Source organism: Prinia subflava, chromosome 1 (genome assembly GCF_021018805.1).
Source record: "Prinia subflava isolate CZ2003 ecotype Zambia chromosome 1, Cam_Psub_1.2, whole genome shotgun sequence".
In the NCBI taxonomy this organism is placed as follows: Eukaryota; Metazoa; Chordata; class Aves; order Passeriformes; family Cisticolidae; genus Prinia; species Prinia subflava.
Window position 1 is genome coordinate 34980183 of NC_086247.1, and position 14042 is coordinate 34994224.

Genomic DNA, 14042 nt, shown 5'->3' on the forward strand with positions numbered 1-14042 from the left:
ATGGGGCCCTGCAGCTTCCCTTGCTTTTGTCTACACTTGGGATGTGCCACAGCATCCAAACACTGAGACTGTGACACAGGAACATACTCTTGCCATGTTTTGGTTTGGTTTTCTTTTTTAATATTTTTTCTCTTTTTTTGGTGTGTGTGTGGTTTGTTTTTTTGTTGTTGTTGTTGTTGTTTGTGTTTTGATGATTTTTTTAAAGCATATGATTCTTTCTGATGGTCCTTGCTGTAGAACAGTCCCACTAAGTGCTCCTAGCAGGGTCAAAATTCAAGTACTGGATTGTAACTCCACGGAGACTGACACAGGTGTTGTGGGTAAATCTCCTGCAGAGAAGGGAGGGGAGGAACAGCATTTGGGAAGCAGTATCATCTGGCAGATGTCTCAACAGACATAATTATAAGTGAGGTGATTGGGGTGATATGGTGTGCTCCTAAAGGTCAGCTGGGTCAAAGACACCTCCATGCTATTTTTAAACAAATGGGCTACAGAAGAATCCTTTTATAGCTGTACAGTGATTTGGCTTGTGTGGCCATGACATTTTGAGCTGATCCCTGGTGCCCTAAAAACAAGCTCATGAGAGCACTTAGCTGTAGGGGAGGGCAAGAATGGGTGTTTTAATATAAGCTACAGTTCTCTTCTGAGTTATTATCCTATCTTTGCCTTTGCATTAGTTTTGGAGTGATGGAAATGATTCTGAGTGTAATGCCACAGCTGTACTGTTGAAATGAAATAAAATGCCATGTTTGTAAGGTGAGGACAAATAGCTGATTCTCAAATTCTGATGGCTAGCATAACACAACTTACCCACAATCTAACCAGGAAATTTCTTTTTCCCCAGTCAGCTGTTTTGAGCATGATTTGTATACTGTGGAGCAACAGAATCCCTATGTATTTAAATCCAAGCTGGTTGGCATGGACTATTTTCTTGTTTTCCACAAGATGGCATTGGATTATATTTTGTACTCTGTCTTGGGCAGCTCATACTTTCACCTGGAATTGCAGATAAAATTAATTTTAAAGACAGTTCTTTGAAGAGGTGCATAGGCAGTCTCTAGATTTAGGCATAAATTTAAAATTTTCAGCTGCAAGGTTCACTATTTTGATCATCTAGTTAATACCTTTACACTGATCCGGGTACCCTCCTGTTTTATCCTTATGCAGCTAACTCTCGGAGTTCTTTTGGTCTGTATTTGTACAAAGTCCAGAATGCTTCAGGTAGATGCCTTGGGTTAAGAGGACATAATTGGTAACATTTATTGCCCTTCCAAAGTTGCTTGAACTGTTAACGATGACTGGAATAGCAGAAGGAGCGCATGCCAGGAATTTATCTTCTTATTTTACCTGAAAACATGTAGAGGAATGTCAAAAGGTAAAAAGTGCTTTCTGGAAACTGCTGTGTTGATCTGAATTCCAGCCTTTTTATGTATTCCAGGAATCTGCACCTCAGAGCGTGACCCTGCTTTTGGCATTTGCAGTTTGTGATTTCACAGTGTGGTTGGGAAGGCGGTAGTTGGAAGAATATTAGAAAAGGTTTGTAAACCAAGATTTTTAAATAGTCATGGATATTTTGGGAAACTGTCCCATTCTGAGGAGGGGCTTCTGAGCTTGGTGTGGTAATCATAGCCATGCTTTGAGCTTGTACTCCCAATTTGGAGCTGGGGATTACAACCAGGTACATGGCTTCTGTTAAGGGAATAGAAGTGTGTGTTCTTCTGCAAATCTGGGGTTTCCAAAAGATGAAAGGGTAATACCAATGCTCAGTTATAGAAACAGCTCTTGGGAAATGAATGTTTTTATTATCTCATGTTTAATTCAGCTTTTTAGAAAGACTTTCCCAGCAATTTTTAAAAGAATGAATTTTTAGAAGTGTTTATTCATTTTATATCTCTATTCTGGGATTCCTATGTTCCTTTTGGCATATCAAATATCACATTTCACAGACTGCCTGTGGGTTGTGTTTAGCTATAGGGCTCGACAACAGCTAACTGTGGGCACTTACAGTCCGTAGATAATTAAGCAATTTCATCATTGCTCTCCCTTTCCCTGAGGTACTTTATCTCTTCAGTATGAACAGTAGCAATACATGTCACAGTATGTTCATATATGTGCTTAATGATGTACTATTTGCTTGCTTTCTTTACAGGGAGGTGACCAGAGTTTGGATGCTCTTGCAAAGTGCAGTTTTTCTTTGGGGTGAAGAAGGCTGTAGAGTTTTGGGTATTTTTTGTACTTTTTAACCACATGAAAAATTTAGCTGCATGAGGAACATAAGATGGCAGGGTATAATTTACAGAAACACTTGTCCAAAAGATTATTTGAAAGCATAATGCAGGGTATAAGTGATGTACCAAAAGAACTACAACATCAACATGATATACTGTCAGGTTTGTTTTTCTTGTGAGAAAGAATAAAGAATTATCCTACTTAACTTTTATTTTTGTAGTTTCAGTTCAGCTGGGCTGTAACTTGAAGTTTGTGTTTGATAGGAGCTGCTCTAATGTACAGGATTCATGTCTCACTGTTAGTGATACCATTAACTTAGATTTACTCTTCAAACTTTTGCCAATTACCTCTGGATGGCAGTAGATGTAGTTACAAGATGATTCAATCAATTCATAAGCCTGCTGTGAGGATTGTTATGAAGAACACTTTTATCAGGCAAACTCAAAGTGCTGATAATTTTGGAAAATAGTAGAAAGTGCCCTTAAAATATCCACACTATCTCCGAATCATTCCCCTCCACTGACTTTGTTCAGTACATTTTGAAGTAAAAATCTGTGCTGTAGGATTCTTTTGTATAAGGGAGAACTTGTTTGCTCACTGAAGCTATATTAAGTACAACAATTTATGGACCCCATTCTGCTTCCTGACACTTTTTTTTTACTGCTGTAAAAGATACATTTCATGTATTTCGGCATGTATCCTATTTTCTGGAACATATAAGTGTTTTTCAGTCCAAATAACAAAACACAGGAATGCAAATTTGGCTAAACAAAGACTCTTTCCTAGTCCCTAGCCCATATAATGTGAAAAAAACCTGTAAAGAATAAAAAAAACTTACAAAGGTTTAAGACACCTTTTATAAAATGTGTGAATTGACTTCAGCATTATAACAAAAATACATGTGGTAGTTAGAGCTTTTCCTATTACAAGAATTATGTTGCCCATTACAGATAATGGGGCATTCCTTTTCATGGTTTCACTACTGTAAGGTCTTACTAGGAACCTCATAGGGGACGTGCTTAATTCTAAGCAAGTTGTGTTGATGGTGATGATATTATCTGTGCTCACACACTTCAAAACATTTCTGGTTGGTTTGCAAATGAGCAGGTTTAAATTTTCTGTCCCAAGATTTCATGTGATTATAGCAGAATGCTGTATTTATTAAAAAAAAAAAGCAGATGAAACTCAGGAGACTGTAGCTCTAGTTCCAAAGCCTAAGACTAGGTAGTTTGGAATGTGGTTACAAGTGGATAACTAAGCAGAGCCTGATTTTTGGTGCAGAAGCCATAACACAGATAGCTGACAAGATAGCAGGGAGATTTGGATGACTGCAGGCACTGTGGAAAGTGATGGGTAGACCAGAATCTATTTTCATCGTTTGACTGGTTGTGACTGTGTGGTTTCACTGAACTGATTTTGGGTAAACAAAACAAAGCTAAGCTAATTTGAGGCCTTCCCAAGTGCTTGATGCCTATCTTGCTATGCATTAGGGAATCAGACTGAGAACAGATTGTGATGTGGTTTGCTTTTTTTATGAGCTTAACAGTGACCTGATTTTTGTTTGAGAAAGTTTTCTTGTAGCACAGTCTTAATATTAGAAATACCAGCAATGGTGTGGCTTGGTTTTGATGGGTGTTTTTTAGGATATTTTAAAGAACAGAATGAGACCTTTATCAGGCTGTGATGGAAAGAATGGCAACATAGTAACACATTCCTGTTCCAGGGTCAGTCCTTCTTATCATCTGTCTAGAGTAGACCTACTTTTTGGCATAAGATTACTTCTACAAGTTAAAAAAAGCCAATGAACACATTTCCTTCTTATAGAACAAATCTGTCATGCTCAGAGATTTGTCCTTGATTAAGTCTGCACTTGTAAACAGAAGAACAAAGCAAGTTTCTCTGTTCTTGAGTTGGGTTCATGGTTGGAATTATCTCCAACTCTGGAAGTGAGACGAAACATGCAAGTCTTCATCCATCACATAAAAGAAGTGCCATAGTAATTTCTGATTTTTGTTGACAGAAGGACACAAGACAAATTAAATGGAGCAAGAGATTCCATACCATGAATCTGAGAGAAGTGTAAATGTATGTCTACTGGCAGTGACCATGACAGTTCCTATATTCTCTTGCTTTTGTGAGTCAGAAATAACCCGTGTCCCAGTAGTGGCCTTCTTGGGATGTGTTTTCAATAGAAAATCTCATCCTTTTATATGCATATGCAGATACTCCATGCATGTGATTAAACCTATGCAGATAACAGCATTCACATATGCAAGAGCTATAAGTATTGATTTTGGTAAAGGTAAAAATATGAGATCTGATCTTAAAGCAAGGCAATGCAATGCACTCAGGGCCATGATTCTTCAGGAACCTTTTGGGGAAATTTGAACCTGAGCCTAGACATAGATCCAAGCATCATTTCATACACACATCACAACCATTACACACACCTCAACTGCCTGACTCTTCCCCCAGCCCTTGCTGGATGACATGGAGATGCCTGCTGAAGTCCTGCTTGCCAGAAGTGTCTTCAAAACCTCAGCAATACTTGACAGCAAGAAAAAGGCTTCTCAAATATGGTTTGTAACCTTTTATCCTCCATTTTTCCATTCATCAGCAAGGCTGATCTGTCAGGATGGAATTTTGTCCTCAGTGTGTTTTCAGACTGTTCTTAAAGCTACATTAAAGACTTCAAGGTCCTGCTAATACATTTCCAGTTGATAGCTATTAATGAAATGGGAAAATAGTCTTTTGTACACATAAATAGGGCACTTTAAAATTCCAAGATATTAAGGAGGATTTCAACCACATGTAACCACAGGTGACTTTTGTAAGACAAGAATCGTCTGTAAACTTCTCTGAGCTTCTACCTAGGATATATGTTGTGGCTTAGAGTAAATTAGGAGAAATTCAGTTAAACAAATATTACTCATTTTGAATGTCATACAGCCTAGGGCTGTGGCTCTACATCATTACCAAGTGACGACAGATTTGGTTAAAATAGTTCTTATGCTGAAAAAGAAGTCCTAGAGATTAACATAGTCAATTCACACATTTTAGGCCATGCTCACAGGGTAGCTGAATCAGCATAGCTTCTGGGGTGGGGTGGGAGTGTGAATTCGTGGCTAGGCATTTGAGAGAGAACAGCAGTCTCTCAAACTGGTTTTTTTTGGGGTTTTTTTTGTTTTTTTTTCCTGAGGGAATTAGGCACAGCTTGACTTACAGTCAGGGATGGCTTTTGTTGGAGAAGCAATCGTGGCTTGTACCTATACAGCCTACCAAACTTCTTCTTGAAGAAGTCTGTCTTGCAAAGGTGGCGTAACTGCTCATGTAGCTGCAGAGACCTCCTGTACCTCTTCCTGTAGCAACCAGAGCTCACAGCTTACTGTGTTACGGGAAAGTTGCATCAATTTGCTCTTACCTTATTGTAATATACTGTAAATTAAACGAGTTGCTACATAGACTGCTCAGTCATTCCTGCAAAAGGTTTGGGAACATCTCGGATGGGTGGAGTGGGAATAACTGGATGCAGGAATGACGTTGGCCATCACAAGGTAACCTCACTGCTTCTGCTGCTGCTGCTGCTGAATCAGAGCCCTCAGAGCTGGGGCAGGAAATCCCTGTCCTAATCTGCAGTCAGGGCTCTTGAGTCCTTGGAGGGGATGAGACTCCAAGCTGCTCAGAGCCTCCCTCCTGCTGCCACAAACCCAAATCAGCTGTTCTGCACAGTGCATCTTTATTCTTTTTATTTTCTGCAATGTGCCTCTGTTCCTCAGCAACTGCACTGCATGACAAGGGACAAGACAGATTTTCAGTTTCCAAAATCCTACAGGTACTGTGGGAACTGCTCAATCTGCAATTTTTCTGAGTTACTGAGAAATATTTAAAACAGGGCAGGGCAATTTTGTGTGTAGCAGTAGTTAGGAGCAATAAAATGAAAATAAAGAAATATATTCACATAATAAACAAAAGGGACAAAATAGAAGGTTTGCTTCTTTAGCCAAGGGTGCGTGAATGGAATAATCCACTACACTGTTAATTGTTGGTTTAAAATCTGCAGATTTCTCATCTTGTGTTCAGTCTTTGCTTCTTGGACAGTGTGAGGTACTGTATGGAAATACAAGTGTTTGCTGGGCTGCATTCTTGCTCCTTGTTGCCCCTTTCTCTATAGCATTTGCAGGGCCAAGCATGTACATTCTTTAGCTGCCCAAATGTCCCTGGCTCTGACAAAGGACACCTTCCTTTTCTCTTGAAGGTGATGCTACACCTACCTCCTCTCTGGGCTTCCAAATACTTGCTTTGCTCCATCCAGAATATGCTATCTGGAAGGCCTTGGAGATTCTCTACAAAAACAATTACCTGGATCTTTGTTTTCCTCTCGTCCCTTCCATTCCCTTCTGTAGTTCCTTCTCCACTGCATTAAAGCATGTGCAGGACCATAAGATAGTTTGGGCTGGAAGGGACCTTTAGATCCCACCTAGTCCTTCCTGCCTGCAATGAGCAGGGGCATCTTCAGTTAGATCTACAAAGCCTGTTAATCCTACTGTATTTACTTACTTGTCCCTGTATTTGAAGCTGCTCTTCATAGCCTGTGCTCTACTCTGATCATGCCCATTAGTGTTTCTAATTACTTCTGTGATGCACCGAGCTTAAATTCCTGTGATCTGTGAGGAAATCTTGCTGCAGTCTGTCTCTGGACAGTTTTATTTGTGGGCAGAGCAGCCACTTTCAGTGTCTAGGTGTGTCAGAGCATGAGTTTCTGGTACAGGTGTACAGAGCACTTTTGGGGACCTGGCAAAGGTACCTACTAAATTGTGAGAATAAGGCAGGCTGAACTTTCCTATAATACACTGATATAAATGCATGATAAGTGTGAATGGTGTGGTAAGGGTGAGAAACAGATGCTGGTAAGTTTGAGAAAGAGCTGATGGTAAGTTTGAGAAATAGTTGAGGTGTGAATTAGGCTTGTGACTCAATCCTTGTTGGTGTTCCTGGTCAATTACAGGATCATGGAAAATCCCAGCTGTACATTTGCTGTGTGCCATGCTATGCATTGGAAAGCAATTGCTTTTCACTCACTTGGTAAGGCCTTTTCTGGGTTTTGTAGCCTTCACCAATGAAAATTACAGACATCTACAATCAGAGAGAGTAGATGAAGAAGAGGAAAGCTACATGGAAAAATACTTCATAAATGCCTCTTAGAAGATCAGTAGGGAAGAAGGAGGTGAGCAACATCTCTTTAAATAAATGGTTTGAATGATCACAGCTTTTCCTTCATTCCAATTTACTCAAGCTGTGCAAAACAGCTCTCAGTAAAGCATATTCTCATTATGTTTTTGCTGATTAGAGGAAGAAAAAACTAACCCAGTAGATGATTTAGGACTGGGCAGAGAATATTCACAGATTGTGTTCAGTCTATGGATTATTATGATGGAAGCATCTGACACTAAGCCTGTCTTTTGAATAAACCCTCTAAACTCAAACAGTAACAAAAAGAAAAGTAGATGGATACTATCAAACATCTTATTAGACAAAAAGGCTGGGTTTGGATTGGAAATTCAAAGATTTGTGATCATCATCTCAGTGGCTTTAGCAGTGGTTTTTAAGGTGGCATGAAATCTTTGTTTTACATATCGGGAAAATGCACTTTACAGTATTGATTGCTGTCCTGTGGGGGCAAAAATGAATCTTGCTTTTATGCTTTAACATTTAAGTTTGCATTTTTGTATAAATTACACTAGTTTAAAATTACATATATATAAAAAAAGGATATATCCTTGCAAACTTCTTCTCCTGCCTCCCTTCAGCTAGCTACTTTTGTTTGCAAGTTAACCACTTGTGTTAGCCCAAGCAGACTGTATTAAGCATGAATTTAAGAACTTTACGAAGTAGAGCTTCCTTTTAGATCCCTTCCTTTTAGAAACCCACCCATTTTTTTATATGCAGATTAGCTGAGATGTGATCAAACAGGACATAGGCTATGCTTCTGTGTTGGTTTCATTATAAATTTGGAAAATTTAGCAGATTGTTGCAAACTTGCTCTTTGCAAAAAGCGCAGATGAACAAGCCCCCGAAGTGACTTGAAATACTCCTTTGTTTTGCTGTCTTTCAGGGTGGTGGCGTGACAGCAATTTTCAAGGCAAAGTTTCTATCACATTATGCTTCTGTCTGAAAGCGAAGGGGATGATAGAGCTTTCAGGGTCCAGAAAACACATTTTGACATTAAATGCATAGCAAACTTTTGCTGTAGTAGCACTAAAAGCACACTAATCCATTACCACTTGTGTTAGATAGAGAAGAGCAAAATTTAGCTAGGTTTCCACATGTTGTGGGTAGTGAGTGGGGGGTTGCCAAGATAATGAGAGCTAATGCTAGCTGAGAGCTTTTCAGACAAATCAAACTACACTGACTGCTACCTTCCTTCATCTCTCAGCTTCATCTTTAGCTAAACTAGGTGGGGAAACCCCTCTTGTTTGCAGCCTCATTCAGGAAGGAACTCAGGCACATGAAGAGTCCTACTGATTTAAGGGTTTGAAGTGAGGTTTGCATTAACTGCATGTTTAGAAAGCAAAATTCTCCAGTAGTGTATGTCACTGAGCACAAAATCATAAAGCCCTGCATTCTCACCATGATATCAACATGAAGGAGCATGGGCACCAATAGAACATGGATTGTTGGATGTATGATATATTTCAACGTACACAACTTTTGGGAAATGCCTCACATGGACACTTCGTGTATTTGATCTCAGTGTGAGTCCACTCATGCACCTTTTAGAGTTTCTCAGTAAAATTGTTCTCTGCTAACATAAGTACAACCAAATCCTTGAGTAACTGCTGGCCATGTACATAATTTTATAAGAACTAAAAAATGCAAGGCCAAATAATATGTAAACTACCACTTTGGAAACAGAAGTGCTCTTGTGATCTTTTTCTGTATGGTACAAACTATTTTTTGAGAGGTTATTTAAATTCATTATGAAAGCTGTGTAGGTTTTTTATCCAGAAATCTTTTACAAACCAAATTCTCTCATTGCTACTGTACAGGTCTGTCACCTGAGCCTTGACAGGAGTAACTTGGTGTTGCCTTGAGTTACATCAGCTTTGCCAGCTACTTGAGGCTGCTTTTGTGCACAGCCTCTCAGTGAGACTAATTAGAAGGCCACAGCTTTAGAGCATCCAGCCAGAAAGTTGCTCTGTTTTGTTTGTTTCTGAGGGTGCAGTTAGGGCACAGTTAGGTACAAAGATGGTACTAATTGCCTGAGTATCTGCAAGATACAGGCAGGTACCCTCAGAGAGTAAAATTAAGCTAAGCTGTTGAAAAGGGTGTGGAAGGGGGAAAAAATTCATGCAGATACTCCAGACAATTAGTAACATCCTTGTAACTTGCATTACATACTACATACTCACACAGGCACTGTGAGCAAGACTTCAGGAAGGCAGCTTTTCCCACCTATTTCCTACATTTTCCTGAGATTTTTTTAAGTTTTCCCAAGAGTACACATTGGTGTTTGTGGGCTAGAAGGATTGCGCCAAGAATTCAAAAATCACACATTTGCAGCACTGCATAAGGTAAGGACCTTCAAAAGTTGCAGTGATGATAATTATGCCTGTGGGCCATCCTCATTTGTGGTTGGTTCTCCATACTTTTTATTCTTTGTGCTGTCCCCTGAAAGCTCTCAAATGTGCCTACATCTTTCTTAGGCTTTGATACCCCAAATGGAAATCAGTAAAATAACTCCCAAGTCTGGCCAATGGGGGTCCTGCCTTCCTTTTAGCACCCCGAAGAGTAAGAATGGTTCTGGTTTGGGTTTTTCTCTCTTTTTTCCAGCATCACATGCTTGATTCATATTCAGCTCTTGAGACAGTATAACATCATTTTGTGCATAACTGCTGCCTAGTGAGAGGTTCCCCCTTCTAGAGTATAATACAATATGCAGTATAATATAGTCCCTATTAAATTAAATTGGAAACAATAGGATGGGCATCTTAACATATTAACTCTTGCAGTCTGGACCTATGTGAGATGACTAAGGCCTCATGGAATGGCAGCAACATTGATTTTCTGGTATCGTACTTGCACCTGTACAGATGAGTAGAAGAATATTGAACATGTAGATCAAGTGAGGAGCAAAATAGCAAACAGGGAGAGTGAACCCATCTGAATTCTTCACTCAGAAGCGAAACTGGCAGGAAATTGTGAAACTGGCAGAGAATTGGGAGAAAGGACTGCAAAGCTTCAGAATTTTTTAGGGTGCTGTCTAGAACAGGGTGAACAATCCCTTTGGCTGCCACAAACAGCAAGTCCCGTAGTGGTGATCAACAACACTTTTTGTGGAAACCTGAAGTAGACCACAAAGTTCTCAACAAAGACATTTTGAAATGTCAAGAATGCTGCGATTGACAACAGAATGTCACTTGGGAAAAAGCACATCTTGACACCAAAGCAGATGGCAGATGAGACAATTGAGCACTATGTCATATAGCTGTACAATAAAACAAAGTCATATGAATTTGACCAGATAGCAACCTAATTTGTGATTAATAGTTTGTCTTCTAACATATCACAGGTGAAAACAGGGTACAGGAAATCCCTCTACCATGAATATCTGGGGCTGGCACGACCTAATAAAAAGCTGTGCTCTGTTCCTTGTTATAAATTCAGAATTTGTACAGGAGCTGTCTTTCAAAGAGAAGGCCTAATCTGTTAGGGTTTTGTAAAGTGTGTATGAACAAAATACTATCTATTCTAATGCTACAAAGCATGTAGCCCTTTAAACGTGGAACACTGCTGCTCCTCTCATCTAATTTAAAATTTTCTTACTTTGTTTTCCCATTTGTACAGTCCTATGTATTTAAATGGATTTCTTTGTTTTTCACTTTTGTGTAAATGAAATGGGAATTATCATCCTGAAACAGGAGTGAAATTTTATGTGCAATGTCCTGATTCTCATTTAAGACATCACTTTGAACTTCTCTAACTGTGTAAGAGAATTGTGAAACAAATGTGAATGTAATCTATAAATTCAATGAGATACAAAATAGATTTTGTATCAGAAAGCATTAAGGCTGAAAATGGCTTTGCTCCTTAGGACCTGGGCATGGATGAATTAATGTCTACTCACATATGCACAGTTAAGGTGACCCAAAATCCAACTGGAGGCCTGGAGGCAGTTAGAATTAGAAATTAGAGTATTTACATACTCAGAAACTTAGTCTAAAAAGAAAATGAGATCCACCTAGTCCCTTGTTAATTTCCAAATGTCTTCTTGTTAGTTACCTTTATTTTAGGAAGTACTTTGTAAAACATGATTAGTCTTTACAGAATACTGAATTTTTATTAGAAACTACCTTGAGCTTAATTCGCACAATAATTCATTTATTGGGAAGTATTATTGAGAAGCATTTGACAATAAAGGTCTCTAAATGTTTAAAATTCAAGTGCCGGAGAAGATCTCATCACATTAGGAAGCAATCAACCATCTTGAGACAGGTTAATAAAAGCATCTTAAACTCATCATCAAAAGGCACTCTTGATTTCCATTATTAGGCACGGGACTCTGAATGATTCATTGATCACATTTTCTCTGTTCAACAAAAATATCATGAGCTAAAAGGTTTCAAGATATGCAACATGAGGGGATTTTTTCCTGCCTCACAACTACATTTGACAGATGACCTTTAGTCTTTCTTTCACGTTAGTGAGATATTTAACAAAAATAATGTAGATACATTTTTCAGTGTTATCCGATGCACATGCTCACAGAATCCTCTATTTGGTACCACACAGTAAACAGATAAAAGAGTCTTCTGTAAATGCTTTCATTACAAATAAATGCCCTGCTTTCAGCTTTCCTCTTCCAGTAAGATCACAAGGTTTAAAAGCCTCTGAATAATTCTATGAATGCATTTAGTTAACCTGATGCTGTTTCACAGAGAGATTAGTGCATGTGTAGAAATACAGGATGGTTTCAGGAGGGCTGTGTAGTCTGTTTGCATCTCTTCCATCCAGCAAGCCAACAACTGCACTTGGATCTCCAAAGTGCCAGGAGGTTCCATGCATTTTGGTTTACATCTTTGCTGTTGTGCATCTCAGGTGGTGGACTGTGGCTTGCCTTTCCATCCTGAGTGCACCTGAAGTTTCCTGGCTAGGGTACAAATAACAAGAGAGCTGTGATGCTGAGGACATCCACAGTCAAGTGCTCACCCAGGACCCTGGGCAGATTTGCACAGTCTGTGCAGAGATATTGCTGTCAGCACCAGAGCTGGCAGCTGAAGGTGACTCAAGTATGAGCTGCAGTCACACCTCTGGATCACGGCAATGTTCCCATTTTCACTGCTTCTTCAGCCCTGGCAAGTGTCTCATCCTGCTGAAACTTCAGGTCACAGATGTTGTAGAGGGCACAAGATTGCACAGAAATGTTAAAAGAGCTGTGTCACCCCAGAGCTGCTCACTAGTACCTCAGAGGTGCTCACTGCACATCCTCCCTCTGTCTGTTGTGTAGGTAGAAGCTGAATTTATTCCATTGAAGTCAATAAGCTTGAAAACCATGGCCTTGTCTGTCTGAAGACCTTTTTCTGCAGAGTAGAAGGGAGCAAGGGGAATTTTCTGCTAGGATGAGCTGACACCCCTGCACTCTGCAGGTGGGATCAGGGAGGGAGTAAGAAGTAGGCAGACAGCATCACGGAACAGCTGGCAGAACATGGTGAGCTCAAGGTCACTTGGCTGTTGGCCCAAAACCATCCAAAAATACCAAAACCCAGCAATTAGTCAGGCTGTCAACTCCAAAAAAAAACCCAAAACAACAAACAAAACAAAACAAAAAAACAACACAAACAAGAAACCAAAAAACCCACGTAAATAGCTGAGCCATATAATTGTTCAGCAAGGGTATCTGGGTTCTGCTGGCACCCTTTGGAAGGCCACCATGGATAGAAACATTCCTGTTTGTTTCCTCGCTAATAGTTGTGAATTGAACTCAGTGTCATTTTACTTGAACACCTGCCTGAAAAAAGATTCAAAAGTATGTTCTCAAATGGATTAGGGATCCTGGCGATTTTTCAACCTCTCTTGGGAGAGGAGGTGGATGGCTAAAGGCAGCAATGCTTTGATGCATGATGCCTGCTCGAGTGTATAGTAAAGGCTCTGAAGAGAAGCTTTTCCTGTCTCTGAGGCTTTTACAAGGTTCCATCAATTCCGAGACATTTGAATCTTTCTTCCCCCCCTCTATTAATAAACACAAATGTGTGGAAAATTACCGTAATCTTCTTCCAAAGAGGATGTGCCTCCAGAATCACTTCCAGTACCGGGGACCTCAGAATTTTGCTGCCATATTTAGAGGCGATAAAAACAGTCCTTGCATTTCTGACCAAAATCCAAATATAGGCTATTTCTTTCTGCCAACTGAAAATGCACCTTTTTATTTCATTCAGTTTTGTTTAAATCTAACTTTGTTCCAAACTTTTCATTCTATAAATGTCTCTTTCACTATAATTATTTAAATAAAGTGGGATAGTGTCCAATTTAGTGAACCGAATTAGTACGCTACTCAATGTGCCTGCTATTGTCATTCTGCTAGGGTTTGTACTGTTCCTGTTACAATTTCTCCCTGACTTTGGTGAATTTACACAAGACATAAACCAAGCCCATGAAGGACAGTTTCCCACAGGCAGTTGTATTTTAAAATTTTAAGTGGACATAGTGGCTATTTCTCCATTATTTTTCAAAGTTTTCACACTGGAGGGAATACACTGGTTTCTACCTGGCCAGGTTTTATGGTTAGAAACTGGCAGTAGGTGTCAGTGATACCCTGA